Here is a 20180-nt window from a genome sequence, read left to right as displayed (position 1 = left end):
CATGCCTATGTTTTTTTTTTTTTTAACAGATCCTTTAAAAAAATTATTTTAGATATTTTAACTGCTTCTTCAGACTTAACTTTGGCTGCTTTTGCACTTTTCTAATGGACATCTTGTTTCGGATGACCCATGTTATGAGTTGCGGAAAACTGGTGTACTCCGCCGATCTCAGTGCCAACAACATCCCTCCGCACTTATCATACTGATAAACGCTGTTTCATAAAACAAAACAATGAACCGAATTCAGAGAGCCAAACGTTTCCACTTTTCTAAGATAATTTTTAAAATAATTTTTTAAAGTCTTTTTTTACCATTTCATTATAATATACTGGTGTTACACATGCGTTACACATAAGAATATTAAAGCATTAAGCTACAGTAGTTGATATGAATGTGACACAGACAAGTTTAAGTTAATAGCTTATGATTATAAATGCTTATTAAAAAGGAACATATTATAACATATGATTATAAAATATTAATAAGAGTACTCTTCACCCTGCTACACAACTCATTTTCTGCATCTGATACACAGTATAGCTTCTCCATTGACTGTAGATATCATCTTACTTCCATTCTGGATTACACATAGGGCCAGGTGGTGCTTCAGCAAATGGGAGCTTTTTTTTGGTGACATTTTTAACACAGTCAACCCCATTGACTTTTTCCTCACCCCAAATGAAACCCCTTAAACTCACTCTAGCGGCTGGCCACTGAAACAAGTAGACTGATTTATGTGTGTGTTTGTGATTGTTTCCTTTGTGGTCTGTTTGTGAATGTGTGTGTGTGTGTGTGTGTGTGTGTGTGTGTGTGTGTGTGTGTGTGTGTGTGTGTGTGTGTGTTTGTATGGCCACTGTCTGATTAATTTAATCTCTCTTTTATTGCCTTATCATCTGTATTAGCTCTCACATCAAACACGGCAGCTGTATAAAAGACGCTTTGCATTCTAGAACCATTGGAATTCTGTTAGAGTTCTTACTCTAGAACAGTTGGAATTTTGTTAGAGTCCTTATTCTAGAACAGTTGGAATTCCTGTTGAATCTTCATTCTAGAACAGCTGGAACAATTGGAATTCTGCCTGAGCCTTTTTCTAGAACAGCTGAAACAGTGGGAATTCTGTGCAAGGTTTCATTCTAGAATGGCTGGAACAGCTGGAAATCCACCTGAGCCTTCATTCTAGGACAGTTGAAATTTCGTTTCAGTCTGAAGATTCTGTAGTCCGGTTATGTGTAGAAAAATTGTGTATCTCTGGCCCTCAGTCTGTGGAGCCAAATCATGGCACCATGTGATGTAGAAATGTGGCTGAGACTTACAGTATGTATAGTCCAGAAAAAAAAAAGAAAAACATAAAAAAGATTAAAAAGAAGGAAAGCAATGTCTTTCCCAAAGCACCTGCCATTTGTTGGAAAAAAAGGGTTTGGTATGTACAATCAGGGTACTGTTTATGGAGATTTATCCTACTAATGTATATCTGGTACTATGAAGAATCCAATGACACTGATGTATAGTGAATTGTAAAGAGAGAATTAATAGGGTGTGGGGTGTAGTTCTGTGTATAAAGGGAGGTGTTTGGAATTCGGGTGGGCACATATGGGGCTTATATCGAATGGCTATGGTAGAAATTTCTGGTCAATTCAGAAATTCCTTCATGATTATTGCCTGTGATGTAGACAGTGTCACTTTGTTTTATGGACAACTGGTAAAAAGAACGAAAGGAAAACTGGGGTGTGCCTTGTGTGTTTTTGACTTGCTTTCCTTTGTAACAGTTTTAAGAAGGTGTGTGTTTAGCAAGAGACTCCCTTTTAAACTGATATCAAGGGAAAAGCCACCTGCTAAACTTTATGACTGCTATGATCTATATGTGTGTCTTAAATTCAAGTGCCACCCACACACACACACACACACACACACACACACACACACACACACACACACACACACACACACACACACACACACACACATCCTTACGTTTGCTCTTTGTGGACATCATTTGGGCTGAGCAGGGAATAACAGGCAAATCTTAATAGCTATTTTTCAGTAGTGAAGAAAAATAAGCACACTTGCCTGTACAACCGTGGGGTTATGGGGCTGACGTACGTGACACATATATGCACGAAAACTCAAAATCAATCGGAGTTCCTAAAAGCGTAATGGTGCAGAACTCCACAGGAGTTGCATGGATAAAAATGAGGATAGTATTAAAATATGAAGAACAGAAATTAAAGCAGAGATTATGGCACATTGCTATCCGTGAAAGGGTTATTATGTACATCTCTCATTATTCGTGTCAATTAATGACGGTCACAATATCACGTAAGTATAGAACTATTACCACTGGCGGCAGATGGTGCAGACACACAGGATTATAAGTGAGGATACGCCGCCATCTGCTGTACAAAATGAACACTTGCTTGTATGACGTCAAAGATTTGAGCCTGTGGTGGCTATTTCCTAAAATCAGAGGTAAAATTACAGAAACAGGTGTGTAGTAAAAAGAGAAAAGGCCCCTTCAAGATATTATGTCTTTAAAAAGCTACATTGGTACTCATTGTAAATGGAGTCTTTTCATTTTGGATTAGGAAGTACAGTAAATGTATAAATAAGCATATTTTGAAACAATGACAAAATAAAAATATTTGATTTTTATCATACACTATGCTTTAACTACAGCGCACTCCTTCACAAACACTGGTTAGAAAGGTTTATATTTTGATTCATGAATATAAATCTTAGCAAGAAATTTATCAAGCGGTTTTTCTAATATTACATACTACATCTTTCCTCAACAGAGAAAAGTCTTCACTCTATCAGCCTCTTTCAAAAACAAATCTTGATATATCTTGCCAAGGACTCATAAAGAACGCAAATCTAAACAGATGGGCGCATTAAAGAAGGGGTAATCGATTCTAGTATACCTTTTTAGTTAAATGCATATTTATTAGCAAGGTAGTGTTTAAGCATAATTTTGAATTTAATTTCTTTTGACTTTTTATGAAACAAATTTTCTTTGAAAGAAACCAGAGGGCTCGTGCTACTTCAAACGGTGGGGACACGTGCCCCCCTCAGATTTTTTATTTATTTATTTATTTATTTTTAGTTTTATGATTTTAAAATTGTAATTTGCATTTACAAATTTTTAAAAGAACGTTGCGTCTGATAATTCACAGCTTAGTATGGAATAAAATACTAATTTTTTAAACAACACAGCTGAAACCCATCTAAAACTGCACAAGTCACACAGGGTTGGTCTTATTAAAAATCTCCACTCCTTGTATTCGTATGTTGGCTCATTCGGGTAGCGGGTATCCTGAAACATGTCTTCGCATCTCGTAAATGACAAAGAGCTTATTTCAGTTTGCTGGTAATTGGATAAATTAGATAAATCGCTATCTGAAGCGAAAGACACTAGTCTGGCTCTAATAAGTCGCACACTTGTCGGCTAACTTTAATATCTAATTTTTGTCCTACAGTGCTGTGACGTGCTGTGAATCCTTCTTTCGCTTGCACGCGCTTACGGACGCCATTCTACTCTATTTAGTTTATAGGCTGAGTGTTAAACTTTACATATCCTTCTCGGTAGACACCAGAACATGCTATAAAGTCAATCCAAAAATATGACAGTCACATTGCTAGTACTCGTGGAAGGTTCATGTTCATTGCTAGAAGAGGTGGACAAATCTATAATATATACTTGGGATAACCACATTTAAAAAGCTTACTTAGAAATATACGAAGTCATATTCAATGCTAACATGAACAGAATTTTGACAGTGCTATTTTGACACCAGCCAGAATTCTACTCCCCCTGATATTTTGAACTAAGAAAAAATGCTTTCTGTGGTATAACCTACAAAACAGTCACCTGAAAACATTTTATTTAAAACAATCCTTGCAGTTCCATAGATAAAAAGGAGGAGTATAATTTCTGCAGGTGTCAAAGCAGAACTGCCAGAATTCTACTCCCCCTGATATTTTGAACTAAGAAAAAATGCTTTCTGTGGTATAACCTACAAAACAGTCACCTGAAAACATTTTATTTAAAACAATCCTTGCAGTTCCATAGATAAAAAGGAGGAGTATAATTTCTGCAGGTGTCAAAGCAGAACTGCCAGAATTCTACTCCCCCTACTATTATTCCTCCGGATAAACTTGAAATTTAGTAGAATGATAGAAAATTATAGTAGAATTGTAGAAAAATGCTCAGCTTTTATTTGTTGAAGGTCTTTCATGCATGACATCAACATCACTTTTCACACATCAAAGCCCACACTACAGGATATGAAGTCATGTATATTGAACATGTTTAACATTTATGATTCACAATCGGAGTGGACCTGCCTGGACTTGGAGAAGATTGGAGGAGTGAAAACTGGATTACAGACACCCTCAACCATTTAGATGGCTACAGACATGATATGTTCATCAAAAGGTAACTATATATTAATGTAGCTAAACTGGTACTGTATATTTTGCAATGAACATAGAGACATTTTTTTCAAAGATTTATTTGTCAGTGACAAAAATGAAACATTTCATATACAAGTTTTGTCTCATGGTGATTGTATAAAGAATGTTATGCATAAAAAAGATTTCATATTTTTATTGTATGTTTGATTTCATACAATTTACTAGATATACAAGAGACAGAGAGGGGACAGTTAATGAAAACACACTCAAAATCAAAACATATGTCTTGTATTGCTACATAAAATTGGATCAGAATATCAAATCTTTAGGAAATCCAGTTCTTGTTGAAATTGTTCTGTAATGTTATGGTTTAAGAGAGCATACTGACAGGCCATTCAGTGTGCAAGTATCCAGAGAGGCTGTCTCACTCAGGTTAGCACAGTAAGTTCTCTGGCCCATGCCCTGACCAGTGCCTTGTTAGGAGGCAGGCTACCACAGAAAGCTGGTTGATTCTGTCAGCAGTGGTCATAGGGATAATACTGTCAATCAGTTATTTTTTTATGAGCCTAATTGTCCTTTCCACATGTATCCTCAATTAACTGTATAGTGTCTGAATGACCAGACTTCAACATGAGAGAGCTGTTATGTTTTATTTAGAAAAGGTGGGCTGCCATGTTTGCAGGGCACTCAGTTGTCAATTGTGAATCCTTTATCCACCATTACAGCCACATCTTTATCTAAAGGTGGCTCACTGCCAGATTGTCTGAACCATTCTTTGTCAGAACACAAAAAGGAAACAAGATTAACACCACCTTGGGGTGACACACCTGTCATTCCTTTCAGGGTAGTGTGGGATTTATACTGTGAGAACATCTCACTCAATGCGAGTAAGGAAGAAAGGATCTGACAGCTCATCTCTGTACAGTAAATTACACCTTGCTGTCAGAGTACTCGCCAAACACACTGCATCATGGCTCTAATTGTCTCAGGAGACAGCCAATTCCCAACGACGCCCAATAAAGATTACCCTTGTGATGGTGGATTGATGAATGTTCAAATGATCACCCACATCTTTCACCTTCACAGTCAGTGACAGGTACAACATGAACAGGAACAGTTCATCAATCACTGGAAGGCACTGCTGTGTGTGTGTGTGGAGTGTGGGGGAGGGTGTTTTAGCTGCTGTTGTGCTGTTTAAAGCGGATGACTGCATACCAGCATACACAATTCAGTATGTCTCCAAAATGCCTGTAGATGGCAGTAGGTGGCAAATCTAAAAGAGTGAAAGAAAATGATTACTACTTTTAAATCAAAGCATAACTCATTTTGGACATTTACCATAGTAGGCCTGAATGTTTTGCTCCTGTTAGTTAGAATGAACTGCCACATAATCTGAAATGTAATCACCTGGTTTTAAAGTTCACTTCACTATGAACTGCATTTACACCTGCAATGACTGATTGTAGATATTTTAATCATGTTTTTCCTCATATTCTTGTTTTTTTATGGAATTTTTAAGTTATACTTGTAACTCTATACATTAATGTCCAATTACTTTAATATAGTCCTGTGTTGAAAGGGTGCCCACATGAAAGAGTTGCTCTCATTGCTCACCCAATATAAATAAAGGCTGAATGAATGAATGAATGAATATGAACATACTCTAGGTCTGCAGCAAAGTGAAATGATGAAAACATTGGGCAGAAAAACAGAACATCTCATCTGATATTCACATGAGATCAGCCACAGAATCTGTCATTAACTAGGCTTTCAAATTCCAGTTTGAATGCATAATCGCCAGTAAACCAATGGTGAGGATTACTTAAACATAAACATTAATGATAAGCTGGTAAGAGTGGTGTTGCACCATAGCTTCTTGAAGGTCTTTCTGCTGTCCCCCTGGGAAGAAATTTAGGTGTGGCTGCTTTGGGCCCTCTGTGTCTTAAATCTGTAAAAAGTGAACAATTAACAGTTATCGGTCATTTTCCACACCAAGCTGTTAATTACAGACATACACATGTTCTTCAGTTTGGATGTTCTTACATATGTTCTTACTCTCACTAATACACACACACCCTCTCTCTTTCACAGTCAAACTAAATCAATTGTTTGCATTAACACACAAACAAACCCTCTTGCGCACACACACTCACACTCGTGCACACACACACAGACACACACAGACGCGCTCGCACACACACACACTCGCACGCACACACACACACTCTCACGCACACACACACACTCTCACGCACACGCACACACACACACACATACACACACACACACACACACACACACACACACACACACAATCACAAGCTCCTCTGTCGGCTCTCTGATTCGCTCACTCTCGTCTATGTCCACCTCCTGGGCACTTTTCTTCTGTCCTTTCTCTGTTCTGTTCTCTCTCCTGCTGTTTTCTTACTGAAGAAGCCATTAAATAAATTCGATAGCATTACATTTTCTCTTCAATATACTTTTCGGTTCTGTCGAATCAATACTTACTTGTTGCGTTTTCTTCAGCTTGGTTGTCTCGTCTCTAATAATGTTAGTTAAACCGGAGTCGGTTTATGAGGAGCCTGATTACTCTCTATTCCTCCCATTATGTCAGAAAATGACTGCAAAACGCCAGAGGGCGCCTGCGAGCGATTCCTCAATGAATAGGAGTAAATTGAGCTAAATGGCTAAAAATGTAAATAGTTTCTAATCACTTTGCCAGGATCCTCCTTTAATTTTGGAAAGTAGAAATATTTATTTTACTAAACAATAGCAAAGAAATTGTGTCTGCATATTTCCGTTTTTTCTACAGCAAATGGGTTTTGGGCAGCAGGACGCTACTGTGCTAGCTGCGTCCCCAACGTCGCGTCACCAACCAATCAGCAGTCAGTAGCAGCATTACGCCCATGAACGTAATGCCCCTCCCTCTAACACACGCTGCATACTGAGATACAGGCTGCTGTGTGGTAAACAAATGACGCGACAGAGGTATCTTGTCTTTCAAGATGGCACAAAATGGAACTGAAATAGACGGTTCTGGCCTTTATGTTCTTTCTCCTTTCAGGTTGCATGATCTTCCACCTGAGATCTATAACCCACAATACTGCGGAAAATTATTAGGAGGATTAGCAAGATCACCGCTGACATTTATATCATTTCACTCTGGTAAATTTAACGCTAAATTTGGAATGAGAAAGCTTCGCGCCATAGCCGAATATGAATAAGTTAAAAAATATCATGCTTTAACAACAGTTTCTTCACAGTTTCTCGTAAGACACTACAGCACGACTCTGAATGTGTGGAATGTAATGTTTCACGAGCTGATATAAAGCGTTATAGACCAACTATAAATAGTTATTATACAGCTTGGTCCGACTGCCGTTTTCTGAGCTAATAAAGAGTATACACTGCTACTATATATTCTTAGTTTTTTCCCCTAAAAAAGTTATTGTGCCTGACATTGTCACAAGGCCATCCAATGACTTTAAGAATAAACTTGGAAACGAGGGTGCATTCTGAAAGCACCGTCAAAGACGGAGTGTATAGCTGGTTTACTGCCAGTGGTTTTGTCGAGTGGGACTGACGTTCGTTCTGCACTACTACAACTGACTGATTTTCATCTGTATGGTGTGTTTGACACTCAGTTGTTCTCTGTATCGAAATACTGTGCTTATTCTACAGAATAAAAATGAAGGATTTAATAACAAATACTAAAGAACAAATTCGCGCGCACACAAACACTTTTTTTTTTTTTACTGTATCCCTATGCCTGTGGTTGACTCTTAGGGACACCATGTGGCCGGGCTAGGGAACAACTGGAAAATCATAATTGCTATTTTTCAGTAGTAAAGAAAACACGCACATTTGCCTGTACAACCGCAGGGTTACTGGGCTGACTAGTCGACGCACGTGACACATATGCGCACGAAAACTAAAAATTAACCATAACAGAATTCCTAAATGCGTTTCATAACTCCATTGGAGTTGCATGGATAAAATGTAAAGTGTTAAAAAGGAATATGAAAAACAGAAATTAATTTAAAGCGCCCAGCAGATTGGATGCGTTCCGTATTGCAAGCTCTGCAAGGGATATTATGTACAGCTCTTATTATTCATATCAATTAGCTAATGCTTACAAGCGACAGATCAGTTCAGGTAGGTAAACAGGATTATAAGGCCATGGCACCATCTGGTGTACAAAATGAACACTTGCTTGAATGACGTCAATAAACTTAGCCTGTAGTGGAGATTTCTTAAAAGCTGACTTAAAAACGTGGAAACAGGTGTATATTAGTAAATGGCAAATCTCCTTCATGGTATCATGTCTTTAAAAAGTATACACTAGTGCTCAAATTCAGGTAAATCATGAAAACAGTGTTTCTAAAAAGTAACGAAAATTCTATTTATCAGTATTTATTTACATTCCCAGAGTTCAGTGTCATTTGCAAAATAAGTCTGGCTTGCATTTGGGGAACCTCCTCAAGAACTGCTGAAACCCGGCTCCCTCACTTTATTACCAGAGCACAGAAAACCGGTCTGACTAAACTGGATATGGAAACAAGAAACTATTGCAGTTTTACACAGGAAGAGTTATTGTCGCCAGCTTCTTAATAATCACCTTCCTTCCTTGTATGCCTTCTAAAGCAGTAACATCCTGTGTCTCATGAACTACACATATCTTGTTTCATTTTGGTGGTCTCAAGTAAATGAGAGAACTCATTATCCAAAGCGAAAAACACTAGTCTGGCCCAAATCAGACACATATCTGTCTGCTAACTTTAATAAATGATTATTGTCCTATAGGCCTACAGATAATATTGATAAGGTTCCGCATTCCACGGGAGAAACCATCTAGAGATGAAAAAAGTCCTTGACCTCTCAAGACAAGACAAAACCAAACAAACCAAAAACCCCAAAACAAACAACAGTAAAAACAACAGCTGGACCTTCGCTTCTGTTTGTTGGAAAAGCATAATAAAAAGGGCACGACACCAATGAAAATTTATTACCCACTAACAGTGGATAGTGAGAGAGAGGCAGCTGCATATCGAAAGCCAAAGTGGTCAAAATGTGCCTCAACGAAAAACATTTTATTTGTAAAATGCCGAAACCCCCCCCCCCCCAAAATATTTTTCATTACGCCGTAAAATACACCTCAAAACGCCATTTTTGTGTGCTTACAACGGCACTTAAAATGCCGTTTTATAGTATGATAATGAGCTCCGCCTATTGGGTTTGATAGCCAATAGACTTGAACTTTCTTCACCCAATCACTCACGAACAAGGTCAGACCAGACCAATTCACTACACATCTTAATGGGCTGAAGAACCATTGCTCAAGTTTGTTTATTCTGGGATTTACATATGTGTTAATTCACTCAAGAATGTATTTATTCATACACTTATTAGCTAGCTAGGTTAGCTAGCTGGCTAGAAGTTTAGTAGACCTGGCAATATTGACCATGGTTGGATACTTTAAATGATCGTCCTTTAAATAGGCACTTGTCTAACTAGCTAGCAACATTTCCTACAGCTGGAAGATGGAGAGGAGGAACTTAATTTTATGTTGTCGACGGACACTTAATGACTGCACGCGACTACTATTAACAGACAATCCTGGACCTGATGTACTTAATTCCACATTAACGAGGCAAAGGCCATTTTAAACAAGTTAATCACAGAGTCCGTTAAACTGGTAAAACTATAACCAGAGACAACTAACTGATAATTGGCTGCAAAACAAAGTTCACCCAAAGGTAGACAGATGGCTATCTAGCTTTGTTAGTTAGGGTTATTTGACCAAACGCAACTTATTTCTGTGTTCCTGTTCCAACTCTAACCCTGCCTAGTAAAGTATCAAGAATTGGCTGCACCTACACCTGTGCCTGTAAAATGTGTGCTACCAGGACAGGTCTGGTAGATCTAAGAACCATTGATCTCGCACATCCTCTTCCAACTAGGAGTTACTTGTTAATTATCAGATTGGTTGGAACAGTGTGTTTGAGCATGAAGGACATCAATATATGGAGGGAATGTGCACTTCCAAGACCAGGGTTGGGAACCAATGCTTTAATTTGTTACATAAATGCCCATATTTGATTAAAATGTTACACAGTGCCTGCTTTTTGTCCTCATACATATAACTTTAAATGACTGCAAGTTCATACATCTGTGTAGGTTGAAAACAATGCAAAGGAGTCTTGAATGGGCCAGGGGAAGATTGGTAAATATCACTGCAGCTGATCAGCTAATTAATGACATAAGTAAATATCTCCAGGAAGTTTGGACATATATTCATCGCCAGCAAAATTTAGATTTGTACTTTTGAAAAATTGATGGTTTATACCTTCAAGTGGGGAAAGCTGCCACTTTTTGCAGGCCTATAGTCTATATCTAAGCAGACCAGTACTATTGTTGCAGCCATTTCGTTACCAGGCACCACGGAATTGGAGTGGCACTAGAGGTTGACCACATTATTCTATCACTAGAGATCAATTTTTATTTCTGAGGTCATGTGGTTTTACAGCAACATAGATGGCAGATATTTTGCATGTGTTGTTGTGTACAGTCAGAAGACATTTGAGAAGTTTAATTCTTGTTTCTGATGGAATGACTTCATTTTTTCCCCCTAAGCTATATAAAACTTGAAACTGAGACTTGCATATAGATACATCCCTATAAGATGAAATTCATACAGAATATGCTTACCTAGATAAACATTTTACTCATGCATCACAAAAAAAAGAGTGGTGTGAAACTGAATTCCCACAGTATCTGGTGTGACCACCATTTGTCTAATCATATTTTTTAAATCAACTTTTTGCAAAATGGGACTATAACATCTTAATTTTTGTACAGTATATTAAAATGTATTTATATATTTTTGAATTTTTAATCTGGTTGTCTTTCTGGTTTTCAGACAGTTCGAGTTCTCTTGTTCTGCATCATATTCTGACATGGCAGACTCTTCCAGATGAAATGATCAGGGACCCGAGCTGCAGATCTTAAACGTCCAGTGATGATGTCCTCTTATGTCAGTCCAAGCGACTTACAATTATAACTGAGTACAATTTGAGCAATTGAGGGCTTTGCTCAGGGGCCCAACAGTGGCAACTTGGCAGTGGTGGGATTTGAACTGGCAAACATCTTATTACTAGTACCTTTACCACTGAGCTACTACTGCCACATTTAGGGATCAGTGCCAGATGACCAAGTGGAAACTAGTATGGATCTCCAATAATACTGGACTGACTTCAGCCCAACTTCCCACTAATTCTGTTCTTTTCCAATCATTATTTGCAGACCCACTCTGCCAGATGAGGCTATTTTCAACCTACTAAACCACATTTCTTTGCTAACCTTAAGACAGTTACCAAATCTGAAGCAAATGTTAGCGTCATCATGGTAAAATATATAATTTTTCATTTAAATCAGCCTACATGTGCAAGCTTGTGAAACTATCATTCAGTTCAGATTTACTTGTATATTACTTTTCATGACAGGTGTCATCACAAACCAGCTGTAGACATAAGAGTCCAATAACAAGGCAACATTAGTAAAGAAAAACTCCTTTCAGATCATGAAGAAACCATGAGAGCAACCAAGACTCTAATGCATCCGATCCTCAGGTAGACACCAGATATCAAAGGCAATGCAAAAAAAAAGCAATGGGAGATAGGACCCAATTTAAAAAAAGATGGGAGCATACAGCAATTAGTAACATACTAGGAAAGATGGATTCCTCAGAAGCTTTGTGACCAGGCAGTTCTTGAAACTTTGAGAGACAGAGGGTCCCAACTGCCCAGTGCTAGACTTGGAGCAAGGACACAAGTGTACAAACAGCACTATTGGTCTTGGAGTATCCCTGTTATCCATATTCACCGTTTGGCATCCCTCTTGAGTTTGTTGCAATAACCCCTTCCCCTTTCATTCAGTTTTAAACAGAATAAAATTCTGAAGTCAGCAGTTACTATAACAACACTACCAACCTGCACCTCTGATAGTTAGCGAAGCAACAAGCTCGACCCAAACGTACATTTGTTCATGCAAAATAATCTTGCTTTCAGTCTAGCACCTGAAACAACTCATTACTGGCCAACTAAAGCTACCTTTGGGTGAGCGCTGTTTTGCAGCCAATTATCAGTTAGCTAGTTGCCTCTGGTTAGTATTTTACCAGTTTAAAGGACTCGGTGATTAACTCATTTAAAACGGCCTTTACCTCGTTAATTTGGATTTAATTACACTGGGTCATGGATTGTCGAGTGGTGTCATTCTGTGTCCGTCTACGAGGTAAAATGAAGTTCCTTCTCGCCATCTTCCAGCTGTAGGAAATGCTGCTAGCTAGTTAGCTAACTCATTAGCCAATTGCCCATTTCAAGTATGATGTCACTACTGCTAGGTCTACTAAACTTCTAGCTAGCTAGTTAGCTAGGTAACTAACCTAGTTAGACAACTGCCTATTTAAAGTACTTGTCCATTTAAATTGCCAATTTAAAGTACGGCATTTCAACTGACATATTAGCGGCACAAAAGCGTCCGTTTTACAATTAAAACGCGTTTCGTTTGAGGCGAATTTTGAACACTTTAGCTTTCCATAGCTGCTAGTAAACCACGGATGTGTCGTAGGTATGCGGTTTGTCGAGACGTCTCAAAGTAAAAGTGAAATGGGCAGTTCTGACATTAAATTCTTACTCCATTCAGGTTGGTTTGATCGAGCACCTGGTACCTTAAACACATAATACTGTGAAAGTTTATTCGAAAGATTAGCCACACTACTGTTTATAAAATATGCCTTCTTGGTTTCCATATACGGTAAGGTTTTTTTATTTTTATTTTTTTATTTATTTAAAAAAAAAAATATTTTAAAGCTTTTGATTATGATTAACATAAGTAATAGGCCTATATCCTAGTTTAACTCCAGATATTTCCTTTCTTATTACAGAAAAAGAACACAAAATGTAAGTCACATGGTTCAGCACATAATAGCCTAAACATTTTATATCGACTCAAAGTTTTCTTAATTTGATTTAAACCTATGACACTACAGCGCGAGACTGAGTGTGTAGTCTAAGTTCGAAGCTTGGTATGATCCACGCGCTGTTATAAAGTGTTATAGACTTGGCTATAAAGAGTTATGATCTACACAGTTAACCAAATACTGTTAATGATCGAACAGCTGGCCTTTTGCGGATAAGGATAAATTAATCAACAGTAATAGAATACGCAACTATCTATTCTTACTTTTCCCCCTAAAAGTTAGATGCCTCCAATTTGTGCCCAACAATGTCACAAGCGTTTTGAAGAAATTTAAAAAAAAGCTTAAAAAACATGGGTGCATTCTGAAGGATTCTAACGGGAAGGAGTTTAATACCGTTTTGGTTGTCTGCCCGGTGCTTTCACGAGCTGGAACTGACATTCAGACTGCACTAAAAGAAAAGGATCATCTAAAGGGTTCGTTTGATATTTGGTTGTTCGCTGTATCAAATATTATGCGTGTTTTACAAGAGAGTCATTTCCTGTAAATGTTATTACATTTACAGATAAGCTTCTTGTTCTAGTGGTGCTCCATCACACATTTGACCCAGACTGCACTGTACCAGACAGCAGCAGGTGTGTAACCTGGGTAAAACAGATTACAGTGGACTGTCTGTACCATGAGGACAACGGACTGCTGAAATGTGCTAAAAATAAAACAGCTCTAAGAAAATTTGCATCAGAACTGAGGTATGACCTTATCAAATAAAAATTCAAATACCATACTACTGTCAGTTACATCTCTTCGCCAGCTCAATGTCATAGTAACTTTATTAAAATACATCATGTTGTTATTGGGACACAGTGAAGCAACAGTGCATTAACTCAAATTGCAGACTAGCAAAAAAAGTATTGTCACTTCGTATTTTATACAAAAAACAAAGTATTTGCTAAATGTTTGTGACACAGTCTGCATGGGGAGCAGATGAGGAGCCACGTGCGGTTTAATAGAAAAAACAAATAAATGCAAAACACAATCCAACAGGTCAAGTGGTGAGACAAGCATAAGTCAGTAAATCAAAAGACAAAGTCAGGAAAGCAAACCAATGGGAATGAAAAACACAAATCCAGTTAGGCAGACAACTAGAACACAGAGGCAAAGGCATGCCACAGGACAGTGATATTACTTTAGAAATATTTTCCCTTTTTCTTATTAGCCTCTGGAAGCAAGCAAAGAAGCCTCTAGTTCAGAAATACTACCGTTTATTTCTCAGACTACATCTGCTGGTTCTCAACATTGTTTTCAGTGTTAATTTGTTTTCACAGAAATTTTAAAAATCTCAAAAGGCCCAAGCCTGCAAAACAGCCAAAGCCAGCCAACCATCCATGAGAGGTATCACATCTAACATCAGTCAGCATACTATCAATGCACTAGGGGATAATGTTCTTTTGTGTGATGTTTTTGCATGGATGTCCTGACACCATCTCATTCTTCACCAATAATGACACATATAACTGTATGAGGGACATCATTTTCACCAAAACAGAACAGAATAGAAAACATGCACAGAAAAAAAGCTAAATCTGTGCAGTTTTGACATACACATTTGACTAAAATACCATAGCACTCCATGTTGATTTTTAAGACTTAAATAAAGGATATTTGGTTAAATTTGTGTGATTATGTCGATGATCCAGTGTGTCACTAAGCATTAATTAAATGTAGCTGAAAATGATGTGCTGCAGCTGAAACATCCTTCTTTACATTAATAATAAATCCAATCACACAGTCAGATAAATTACTGAAGGAAAAGCAGTTGAAAATAATTATCATGAATTTTCTACAAGAAGATTTAACTGCTGAAAATATGCATAGCAATGTGATGGGTGGCTATATAGCTTTGTGGACACCCACACACACAAATCCACGCATGTACATACACATTTTAATACAACATAACATGATATTATAATATATAATACAACATGTAGTAGAGTAATACTGTAACTTTTTAAATAATATTTTTATTCTGGATTTACATATGCTAATGATTTGAGTTATGCCTTTGGGAAATGGCAGTAGAATAATGTTTTATATCAAATGTTTAATGTCATGTGTCATTTGGGGAATTCCATGTTTCATAAAATGTGAAACTAATAAAAATCTAATATCAGCTCCTCATAATTGTGTTATAGTGTCCTGTTCTGTCAGAGTTATAATATAGCCAATAATGATAATTTTTTGTACTGTAATTTCTTTTCATGAAATGCTTGTTACATTGTTTCACACCTTGTCTGTAACCTACATGCCCTTTGTCAGTGATAAAGAGGAACTGACAGACAATGAAGACGCGATACTGTCCTACCAAATTAATCAGGCCTATGACATAACTGAGGGGATATGCTTATACAGCACTATAAATTGTCTTGCAGGGACTTTGTAACGTTTGGGAGGTGGAGAGCGAACCCACTTGCGAAGTGACGACGCCACTAACTAGGGAAGCAATAATGAACGGGATGGATAGAATAGAATAAGTTTAATAAGAGAAACAGACCAACAACAGAGAACAGAACAAAGAACAAAACAGGCTAACGAATAACAGGCTAGCAGACTGAGGGCGGGAACTACGTAAGAAAGGAAATGAACGCTAAGGAAAGACTAACGGAGAATAACGATGAGGCATGAAATTAGGACAATCGGGGAATTCACAGAACCGGGCTACGAAAGATAAACAAACAATAACCGAGACAAACAACACAGGTAAACAGGACTTAAAGGAAAACCAGACAACACTTGCGTATATAAAAAAGGTAAAAAGAAACCTAAACAGAAGCGAAGCGACGGCAGAACACCTGACGAGCAACGTGATCGGAATCAAACAAGCGAACACTAACAGGGAAACAACGTAGACCAAAACACAGAGAGACAGTACAGCAGACGAGCGAACATGGCCCGCGGGGAGAAACTACACTGACCAACAAACAGAAGCCGAAGAGACAGGGTTTAAATAGACACACCAACGAAGGCTAAACGAGGATCAGCTGGAACTAAAGGGAGGAGACAGGAAACCATAGAAACGTACGATAGTGGGAAAACAAGAACGTGGTTATGTTCCCAGGGAAACGGGGGACGCTCCTGTCTGCGTGCGTGACAGATTTAGTAATAGTTTGCTCCTTACATATATCTGAATTCTGTCTGTTCAATGCAAAAAACATGATTAAAATCACTCAAACAAACAAACATACAAACAATCAAACAGGAGATATCACTCCATGGCCTAAAATGACACAAATATAACAAAAGTAGAATATATATTATGCATATAATAAAAGAAACTTGAACTTGAGCATACAGGAAGAAGCAGCAGTGATGAGGTGTTGCTAAATGGAACTTGTAGGGCAATGAGCTGCAAACAGCAGGTCTCTCCCTCTCCACTAAGAGACAGAATAGGCTGATCTGGAGTCATTTTGGATTGGGCGGAGCTTGGTGAATGAAATTGAAAGGATGATGTCACCTGTCATGCAAGTAAACAAGAAAAGTGTGAAAGATTCATAGGAGAGGTTCACCAGTCCCTTCTGCCTGTAGAATGAGTGTCAGTACTCACTCTGTTAGGACTTTTATAGATATAATCCCAGAATACTGAAACAGCTACTTTGTGTGTGTGTTTTATATATATATATATATATATATATATATATATATATATATATATATATATATATATATATATATAAACTTTTTTTTTTTTCCAACTGCAGGCATAAAGCTAAAAACATATGTTGACATGTGTTGTGTGTGTGTATATATATATATATATATATATATATATATATATATATATATATATATATATATATATATATATATATGTATATATATATTTCCAACTGCAAACATAAAGCTAAAAACATATGTGGACATGTGTTGTATTCTACAGCTTCTTATAACAAAATGTGAGAAAATGGAAGTTATCATTCCAAGACTTTACAGGAGCATAAGACAAAAGAACTCAATAACAAATTAGTTTACTTATCATTGTCTTTATTTGTCCTTGTATTGGAACATTTACCATCAGACAGGTTCAGGTGGTATTTTTTGTGGAATGATGTTTTATTTAGAATTGCTAATATTGTATGCAAATAGTGATACAATGCAGTAGCACCGCATATCACATAAACCATGAAATCCATGAATGCATGTTAATAAGAACTATGAATAATGATGCAACATATAACCCCGGCACCATTTGCTGTTAACGACATGTTAAATCTGTAATGTATAAGACATACTGCCTCCACCTGGATCTCAGAACAAAGCTACTGGTTAAGAAGCCCTTCCTTCGATTCCATTACTGTTTTAAGAGCCCCTGGTTAAATGCAGTGACTATAATAAATGTGAAAGTCAAAGTAGTTCAGGATTTCTTACTGCAAAACAAGTAACAATGCTCTTATCCAGAGTGACTTACAAAAGTGCATTGTCATTTACTCATAGAATACTGTACATCCTAGCCTCATGTATGGAGGGGCTGGTCCATTTTTAGCTTTGTAGGCAAGCATCAAGTTTTTAAATCTGATGCTGGAAGCTACAGGAAGCCAATGAAGGGAGCGCAGCAGCAGAGTGACATATGTGAACTTCGGTAGATTGAAGACCAGTCATGCTGCTGCATTCTAGAGGTCTGATGGCTCTTAAAGGAAGACCAGCAAGTAGTGAGTTGCAGTAGTCTATCTTTGAGATTACAAGAGATTGCACAAGCATTTGGGTGGCTTCCTGCAATAGAAAGGGCCAAATCCTTTGTATGTTACAAAGGAGAAATCTGCAGGACCGGGTCAGATTTTATATATATATATATATATATATATATATATATATATATATATATATATATATATATATATATATATAACATAAGACTCATATCCCTGAATAAAGCACAAGAGTAACAGGAGTACAGGAGTGTGTGTGTGTGTGTGTATGTGTATATATATATTCTAAAAGCAGGTCTGTATAGTTGTATATTTTTTTGTATAAAAGCAAAGAAATAAGGCTCATATCCCTGAATAAGGCACAAGAGTAACAGGAACACTTCAGTGAAACAGAATATAAATGAACATAAGCAAAAATAAAAGGAAAGATACATGATAGGTAAATACAACATTCACCCAAAAAACAAACCTGAAACACCAAAACAACCACAAGGGAGACAGAACTGTGAAAAGGTATGGCTCAGCAGAGCATGAGAGTGACAGGAACTAACATGTATAGCCAGAGAGGCAGGGCTGGAGTAGAGAACCGCAGGCTGAAAAGACCAGGGACAGGTTTGTGGGTGGAGCTGCAGAGTGGAGTCACATGATCAATTCATTCTTTGTTTTAGTGCTGCAATCCACATCAACAACACGCTTTGCAGTAAACATGGGTTTAATTTAAATGTTAAACTCTGGAAAAGGTAAGAAGTTCAAATAAACTTCATATTTTACTGGTTCTTTCCATCACATTATTGTAACAGCCCAAGTGCCGCAGGGCAAGGAGCAGGACGTACAGACTCCCTCGATGAAGACAGAAATGTATTACAGCACTCACGTATAACGTAAACAGCGAACATGAATACAAACATAGCTAACATGACCAATCTGACCATGAACACGAACATTGACTGACAACTAGGCACACACCAACAGGGGTTTAAATACATACCGACATAAGGAGACTAAGCAGGTGCAGGTGTGTGCTAAACATAGGTATGACTACAAACAAGAGGTGTGGCTACAAACAAGACAAATAAGTGTGAATTCCCACTGCATGCAGCGGGAGCATATATATATATATATATATATATATATATATATATATATATAAACAACATATTTTTAGAAATATACCTTTGATAAATTAGTTTACATGTATAGTTCACTGACAGATAATGATTAAGTGGTGGCCACAGAGGTGCAGCTAAGAGGTGAAGCTAAGGTATGAGGTGCAGCTAAAACAAGGAAAGAGATAGTTACTCATTAAACTACTGTTGAACTTCAGACCCAGAAATATTCTCAGGGAATAAAAATAATCTTTTTCTAGATCCTAAAGACAGGCATTAGAGTGGATATTATGATAAATGTACATTTGTTTAGTGAAAACTAAAGGTTCTACAGGTGAAATTACTAGTTGAATTACAACAAAATTTGTTCAGCTTTTCTTGATGTGGAAATGTAGACACACTTCATCTACAGAAGCAGATGTATATGTGAAGAACAGTAACGGTAAAGAGAGCTGGCATCATTCTAAAATATATGTAAATTACCCACAGAACCTATGTGTAGAGGTTAATATAAAAAGAGGCAGCAATATAATACATTTTCAGACAAAATTTCCATTCATTTTTAAGTCATGCAACTGAATCATAAACACATAAACTCTAAATATGTGTGTTTTTTCCATGGGCATTAACCCTGGTGAGTGGCTTTCTCAGTTGAGTGCTTGATATGTGAGTCGATGCCTCTGCTGATCAACCCCTAGAGCTGGGCCTCTGCTTCATTCTCTTTAGACTGGGACAGAATGATGAAAGCTGCTGGTTGAGCCCCTGCAGAGGAAGGCTTGTGGGTGGGGCCCTCGTGCTTCAGAGTGAAGTGGAAGTGTAGAGAAAAAGTTGGAGCTCTCGCAAGGCATTGAGACTTGAATAAACGTGAAAGTGAAAGCAGGGTCATGCTAGACTTTCTTACAGCACAGCAAAAAGCAGAATTGTTTAAAACATGACTTTAAAATGTTTCATTATGTAAGACACAGCTCAAGCAATGTCAAAAGATTG

At 37.5% G+C, this 20180-nt stretch overlaps 1 long non-coding RNA gene across 3 annotated transcripts; it reads right to left on the bottom strand.

Annotated features, from left to right (window-relative positions):
* Positions 1–4492: 4492 nt before the first annotated feature.
* Positions 4493–12847, bottom strand: LOC113586809. 3 transcript variants are annotated; one of them, XR_004776186.1, is made up of 4 exons: positions 6919–7295; positions 6762–6837; positions 6278–6358; positions 4493–5683 (listed from the first exon to the last, which is right to left on the bottom strand). It is a non-coding gene; the product is annotated as an uncharacterized LOC113586809 (long non-coding RNA). The 3 variants fall into 3 exon arrangements; XR_003411660.2 differs by lacking the exons at positions 6762–6837; positions 6919–7295 and adding an exon at positions 12629–12847; XR_003411659.2 differs by lacking the exon at positions 6762–6837.
* Positions 12848–20180: the final 7333 nt, after the last annotated feature.

The sequence above is a fragment of the Electrophorus electricus genome, chromosome 6 (genome assembly GCF_013358815.1).
Source record: "Electrophorus electricus isolate fEleEle1 chromosome 6, fEleEle1.pri, whole genome shotgun sequence".
Taxonomy (NCBI): domain Eukaryota; kingdom Metazoa; phylum Chordata; class Actinopteri; order Gymnotiformes; family Gymnotidae; genus Electrophorus; species Electrophorus electricus.
The sequence above is the reverse complement of the archived record's forward strand: the minus strand, read 5'-3'. Positions and strand labels throughout refer to the sequence as shown.